Here is an 8042-nt window from a genome sequence, read left to right on the forward strand (position 1 = left end):
TCAGATCAAAGTTTTATACAAGTTTTAGAAGAATTGCAATAATTGTTATAGATTTTATAGTTAACTTAATAGAGTAATTAAGAATATTTGTTTGTCCATTAACCCCTCATTATTTTACCCACAGCACCCTTGGTGGTTATCAGGTGGTTATAAAATTTTTTAAAATTGACAACAAATTTGAACAGATTCTATGGTGTGCCTACTAAGATAGTTAGGAGTTTTTTGTCCTCAAACCCTTGTTTTTTCCCACCCCTTAACAGTTATGGCTGGTCATATTCAAGTATGTAGACAAAATTTTTGGTAATACTCCTTTAAGTTATAATATGTTCAAACAGATGTGATATGTTTCATGTTATGGGAGTTGAAGTGATTTAAATGTTTTTCAAAAAATCTTCCCCATTTATACCCCTTTTGTTGGCCTATATCCATTAACAAACTCAACTGAGAATTTCCATAACCATATTTTATGTATTAAGTGATTTATTTGTACAAAATTATGGCAGTTATAATGACAATAAAAATGTGGTACATACACATGGTAACGACTGCAACAGGTAGTCTTTCTTCGAAACATACCTAACAGTACAATTTATTCTAGTCATGAGTTTGCTTTTTTCAGCTAATTTATAATACCTGAACAATTTTAACTTACAAGAAATGTAACACATATTTAGTACTTACAGTTAAATTGATCAATACTACTTTTCACACTTTATTCTACAAATGATATTTAATCCCTACAGTCAAATAAATTAACCAAAAACAATTCATTTGAAATCAAATAACAAAATACTACTAGTTTATAAGATGGTAAGAATTCATTTAAAAGCATGTGTTATTTTTTAGTATGCAGACTTTTTTGGGAGCTGCATGTATATAAAAGCTTGTAACCTTTTAATTTTATTTTAGATATTTCAATTTTCTCATGTTACTCAATACATGTATGTGTCCACTGGCTTACGTAAAACACTTTTACATACATAAAAAACTTTTGTATAATTGTGCGCTGTGAATACAGGTAATCCTGAATGTTCTTATGAAGTGACATCCAATTTTAAATATCATTTAATTTAACACAATAAATCAAATGAGTGGTTGTAACTTATAATGAACACAAAAGTAAGAAAAAAAAGGCCACACGGCAGAAATGGTAGTTAAAAAAAAGGTAGAGGGCTCAGTGGAATTTCATTACATTTACAAATCGGAATACTTTTGTAGTTTATAATGTAAAAAAAAACCTTTATACTGAATAGTTATTGAACATAAAACATCAAGTAAAATAAGTTTTTAAGTGTGGATGTAGAACTTATTGAAGGTTCAATTGCATACTATACTACAACTTACTTTCTAACTAGCTGTATATACATCACATGAGCATAGGTTATAAATATGTTGAAGATCAACATTTTAAATTTTCCTCTACAATTTATGGTCAGCCTTGCTATGTTTAAACTCGAATTACAATTCTTTGAAGAGAGTGGCCCAATCCCATGTATTGTGACTTTTTTTGCAATGTGATTCAAGGAATTGGACTGATCGGAAAAAAATGTTAAGGCAACAGATAAGGGAAACAGTAGAGAACTGTGTAGGAGGTTTAATAAAAAAAAGTATCCCGGTCACCATACCAATCTTTAACATCAAATAAAAAGTGTGAAATACCCCACACATATATGTTTGTATGCGCCTGTACAAAGGTTGTAATGATGGACTGCATGTTGACCAATAATGTTAAATACTGCTTCATCACATGTAAATGCTACCTGTGAATAACAAAGGACCTTAGAGGCAGGTGAAAATATATATCTGCACAAGTAGATCTTACAAGTTATGTTATGTAACATAAACATTTCACCTATATTTGGCAGCATTCTAGACATAATAAATTATAACAATAGATCCATACTTCACTGTCCACAGAATTAAAATATGTTGTAGCAGCACCACGATTCAATTTGATGCAGTCACATGTAGTGAAAGCTCCAATATCAAAATGTTCGGAACATACATATTTAGTTTTAAATGTTTCAGCATTACTGGCATCAAGGTCATAGCCAATTGCAGCAATCCACTTCAATAACCTGGAAACAAAACAAAAAAATTTTATAGTGTGAGCTAGTACATACTTAAATCAGTATTTCCAGATTATTAGCTAGCATGTAGCATACTATAAATATAAGGTATAAACATACATGTATTTAATTATGTGTATTTAGTTTAGCATTACCACTCAATGAACGTATATATTTCAGAGGTAATGTTTTATTATTAAAGTGCTGTAGAGTGTAATAAATTTGGTGGGTTTCTCTTAATTACGATATATTAATTTTCATTGAATCACATATTGTATAAATAATATAAATTCAGTAACACAAAACGATTTTTAGGGTTCATATCACAAATCATTACATTTAAATTACTGATTTATGGTAATTTTACTAAGCCCATACTATCCCCAAATGGGTATATGTATATATATGTGTATACATATGTGTGTGTATGTATATATATATATATATGTATGTGTATATATATGTGTGTGTGTGGGTTATTAAAAATAAATAAATGATTATACTACGTAATTACAAAATTATTATGTGCGCAAATTCAGGTCTCGATAATATCGCTCTATAAATCCTGTATAATAAGCCTTAACATAAATGCCTAACCCTTAACATGTTAAACCACTTATTGTAATTTTTTTAATATAAACATCAGTACTCACTTGCTTCGGCTTCATGGAAATCTGAATGTTGTCACATCAGGATTAACAGTAATACTGTTCCTGCACGAAGACACAAAACATTGATGTGTATTCACAGGCATCTTCATCGGCTTCTTAATTCACAATCATATAGGAAAATAATTCAAAATGATAAATCAAACTCCATTGTAAAATCCATCTTTCACTCGACCAAAATCTACTACAAACCGAAAAAAAAAAGAGCGACTATAATGCTCAAATCAATCTGTAAACGAATATTACTTCAAAAAAAAAACAATTTTTACAAATCAACTGTTTTTGAAATCAAAATAAATTAATATTACACTATATTTATTGCATTATTAGTATTTATTGCATAAATTTAGTTTCTTATAAACATTCAATTGACATTTGATTATGAACACTAACGCTACCTATGAATTTACAAAAGAACTAGGTCAATCTACTAGCGCTATCTGTTGTGCAGATTAAAAATAGTATCTGGGTACATAATGGCCTATTAGAGTTGCCACCCCCTGCGGGCGAGTGCTGGATGGCGACTGACTAACCTCCCTGGCCACCCGGGCCAGGGAGGGGGGAAATTCCGCGGGAAAACTGCGGAGCGCGGGAAGATGACTTCGGCCAGTTTTGTGAATGATTACCCTTTATAACATGATCATTAAATTAACATTAATTAATACTGAATTTAAACTTGTTAGTTTTTGTTTGTCTTATCAAATGCATGAATAAATAATACCCTTGCGCAGTGCCACACCCGGCCGGGCGCTTTGCACACGTAGGAGGCCGTGACTGACGTCACGCCGTTCGAGGCACTGCACTACGTTGCGCGCACGGGCGCGTTCGGGGCGTGGCACTTATCAGGTGTTGAGGACACATAACGGCCTGTGCCCTCAGAGGGAGCACTGACGGCGGCGTCAGTATAATGATAAGCAAACTAAAAATATATTTAACTGGGAAATGCGTGAAATTCACTTTGAAAAAGTTAATGCATAAAGTGGCTTACTTACATTCTGCACGTAATGATTCAATTTTTTTTTTTACGTGTTTTCACATTGCCTGGAAGACATATAGTATATAAAAATTGAAACCGGATATGAAATTTGCATTTTTATTCATTTCGCAGATAGCGTGCCATATAACATGCACATTTTCTTTGAATTTCTATCGAAATCGGCTACAGAAAAAGACCTTATTGTAAAATGGTGTTTACAATTTTTCGTTTTAAATTACATCTTTCTGGAAAAGACACTGAAACATCTACAATTTTTCTTTCTATAAATATAGAATCATTATGCATGCAGAAAAAATTCTCGGTTCTATCTTTAAAATACTTTGCAATGAAAAATCAGATACATCAAGTCACAGTTAGGTTTTTTAAGGCCTCCTAGGTCCAAAAAAATTTTTCCCCATTAAATTACTTACATTAAGAATATTAATGGATAGTATTGTTGGCAGAACAGTTTACAATTATACTGACAAATTTGAACGTAGTTTGACTGAATGGTTTTTGAGTTATGGCAAGTTGAGTTTGACAACTTTTTTGGGGCGCAGGTGACGATCAAAAATAACGGATGCGCAATTTACACTCCCCCTTCCGCTTTTTAACATCATATCGGCCCAACCGTGGTGGGAAGAATAAGAGGTAAGGAAAAGGCCTAGTTACCAGCTCCAGGCTCGGACCCAACCACTATAGACAGACACAGTGGCGGCAGCTGTTCCTGGTTGATTGTCCCAGCTACGACAACGCGCTCTATGAGGATATGCTTGGACGTTATGCGAGCCAAACACTGTGGCCTCCGTGGCTCATCACCTCCTACCACCGACCGTCTCTGGAGAGTTTCTGAGAGAGTACCGAGACCTTGCAATACACAGTTTTAGCAGCTATGATGAATCCTCTTAAGGCTGAAGACTTCAATTAAGTATGGCATGCGGCATTAAAAGTGACGAGGCAGACAGAAATTCTGGAGAGTACATGTTGTTAAGGAAGTTTGAAGCTTTCATTTAACATGTATTAGCCCTTTGGTGGATTCAAAATAAACTAACATTTCCGAAAAGGGATTTATTTCGTTGACAAAAATTTAAAAATAACACACTAAAAAGGCATATATATATACATATATACGGTAAATTATACAGTTTTGACCTTAACATTTAGTAAATAGCAGTGAAATTTTGTAATTTTAAAAGCTGAAAGCTTTAAATAAATTTTTGTTTGGAAGCCTGCAATCGGCGGGAGAAGCTATATCATGCAAGGAAAACAGGGCGCGCGAACTTGTTGCTGTCCGTCGGCATTAAAAGTGTCGGCCCAGATAGAAATTCTGAAATTTACATATTGTTAAGGAAGGTTTGAGCTTTCATTTGCATGGTGTCAAATATTGGGACTATCCTTGGTATGAGCCCTGTGGTGGTTTTAATATAATAAATAATTTTTGAAAAAGTGCTTTATTCAATGGGCATGCAATTAAAATGTACCAAATGAAAAATGTAATTACATATATTTCATGAAGAATTGGCCTTCCTCTTTAAATTCTCAAGTTTTTTCTTCAAAATGTAATTTCGAATGTCTTAAATTTTTGTTTGGAAGCCTGCAATCGGCGGGAGAAGCTATAGCATGCAAGGAAAACAGGGCGCCCGAACTTGTTGCTGTCCGTCGGCATTAAAAGTGTCGGCCCAGATAGAAATTCTGAAATTTACATATTGTTAAGGAAGGTTTGAGCTTTCATTTGCATGGTGTCAAATATTCGAACAATCCTTGGTATGAGCCCTGAGGTGGTTTTAATATAATAAATAATTTTCGAAAAAGTGCTTTATTCAATTCGCATGCAATTGAAAAGTGCAAAATGAAAAAAAAGTAATTCCGTATATTTTATGAAGAATTGGCCTTCCTCTTTAAGAATCTCTAGTTTTTTATTCAAAATATAATTTCGAATGTCTTAAATAAATTTTGGTTTGGAAGCCTGCAATCGGTGGGAGAAGCTATAGCATGCAAGGAAAACAAAGCGCGAACTTGTTGCTGTCCGTCGGCATTAAAAGTGTCGGCCCAGAAAGAAATTATGAAATTTACATATTGTTAGGGAATGTTTGAGCTTTCATTTGCATAGTGTCAAATATTGGGACAATCCTTGGTATTAGCCCTGTTTTTTTGTATTTTTTAATATGATGGCATGTTTTGCTATAAGTCATTTTTATATGTATTTAATAGACTCTGGTTGAATTTAAAAAAAAACATTTGAGTAACAGGGACTGAGTCTGTCTATTTTTTAATTTTTTTGTTGAGGTTAAAATATTTGTGAATGTATTATTTTTATTATATATCTGGTATGTTTTTAGGTTGGTTAGTATAATGACCTGCCACAATGTGTAGGTACCGCCTTGTTTTGCTGTTGTGGTTCAGCGCATTATTTTGACTGCGGTCAAACCTTCCAACATTGGTAGCTTCATATATTCTTTTAGTTGGTGACTTTCTCTTTTTTTTCTTGTTTGAAAGTAGATGCACAGGAAAATTTAAGTTTGATGGTACAGCATCTGGCTTTGGTTTCCTTCCCGAGCCAAATGCTTCATTGTCAAAGCAATCTGGAGAAAATTCTTTGAGCACAGTTTGGAACGTTTTTTGGGGGGTAAAATCCATCCTTTTCATGGCCAAAGCTCAAATGTTTCTTTTCTCATCAGTCGGAAAACTGAAAAAATTGAAATTTTTAAATTTCACACACGTAAACAATACGTTTGACAAAGCTTACAAAGTAATACATTAAAAAAAAGAGGGGCTTGTTCTTTAAAAAGGAAATATAAATAAGAATATATATTTCTAAATTCCTGACATCCATAGTAATGATTCAGTAAAACAGCATTACGATAATTCTATTAGTTTACCAGTGTTTTACCATTTTATTGGTTGATTATCAGTGGCGTCTCGTCAGGGCAAGCAAGGCAAGCAGTGCTTGCCCAGGCAGTTTCCAGACATTGTATTTTTTAAATAAATATTTTATTCAGAATAGTATTTTATTTTGGCTCGTGCAGTTAGGTGTATGTATTTTTTACACTATCTTCTTGGGACCCAATACTGTGCGCTGTGCGCTATAAAAAAAGAACTCGTTGACACAAAAACATGCTGTTTTAGAAGCGTTGCTAGGTTTAGAAGCGCTGGTAGGATCGCTTTCAGCAGGAAGGCTGCCGCAGTAGTTTCCTTTCGGAAGGGGGGTGGCATGGTACAAAGGTTCAGGGAGGGGATTGGCTGGAAAAATACGCGGTAGAAGCTACGAAGGTAACGCTTTCTTGCCGAACTGGAGCGAACATGGCCGAAGCAGAGGGTGGAATTTTTCCGCCGACTGCTTCGGCTATGTCCGGTACAGTTCGGCACGGCAGGTGGCGATGTCGCGTTTCAGTCGGCGGTCGTCTCTCGGGGCGCGCGCATCTCTCCCGCGGGCTGTTGGCTGGCAGTGCGTGGGGGATTTGTGGGCGTACGATGATACTACACTCCCACTTAGTATATAAGTAATGTAGAGTAGGTATTTTACTATAAGAATAATGTAAGTCAATCATTATTTTTTCAAAAAATAATGTATTTAAAAAAAATGTAAATTTTTCTACCTGTGGAATAGTCAATGTTCAGTTAAGAAAACTACTTAAATAGCACCATTTTGTACCTTGAAATCCATATTTTCCCGGCAGAGGGCCCCCAGACCCCCCCCCCCCCCCAACCTCACCATGTTTTGGTGTGAACGGAGTTATTGCTTCCCCTCATGTAAACCTCACGCCTCGCCACTGTTGATTATAAGTATGGTCGCTTAGGATAGGTTTGTGACATTCAAAACACTATTTATGGGGCAATAAAGGAACATCAAATAAAAATTAAAACTTTAAAAATATTTTTTCGTAAAATTTCAACCACCAACATTAACTACAGTAGGTATATGATACATACTGATTTGCTAATTTTTTATTTTTTATATTTTTTTATATGGGGGACCCCCCCAGGAGGTCCACCCTGCCAAAAATTCGACTCAACTTTATTTGAGTAGCAAAAGGTACAAATCAATGGAGGAGAACAGGTGATACATATTTACAAGCATTAAACAGTACTTCACTGGGCCCCTCCCAACAATAGAGTCCTTGGGGGCAGTGGCGGATCCAGGATTTTGGTTTGGGAGGGGCTTGACCCATCTGAGGCTAGGCTTTATCAAGGCAAACACTAAAACAATAGTGGACCCAGATGCTTTTGGAGGGGGCTTGAGCCCCTTAGCCCCACCCTCTGGACCCGCTACTGCTTGGGGGCTGGTTATTTATTGATGGTGATGGATTATTTATTTACATGAGTGGTGAG

At 35.1% G+C, this 8042-nt stretch overlaps 1 long non-coding RNA gene across 1 annotated transcript; it reads right to left on the minus strand.

Moving 5' to 3' along the window:
* Positions 1-445: 445 nt before the first annotated feature.
* Positions 446-3227, minus strand: LOC134540694 (uncharacterized). Its single transcript, XR_010076490.1, has 2 exons — positions 2723-3227; positions 446-2078 (listed from the first exon to the last, which is right to left on the minus strand). It is a non-coding gene; the product is annotated as an uncharacterized LOC134540694 (long non-coding RNA).
* Positions 3228-8042: the final 4815 nt, after the last annotated feature.

The sequence above is a fragment of the Bacillus rossius genome, chromosome 17 (genome assembly GCF_032445375.1).
Source record: "Bacillus rossius redtenbacheri isolate Brsri chromosome 17, Brsri_v3, whole genome shotgun sequence".
Taxonomy (NCBI): domain Eukaryota; kingdom Metazoa; phylum Arthropoda; class Insecta; order Phasmatodea; family Bacillidae; genus Bacillus; species Bacillus rossius.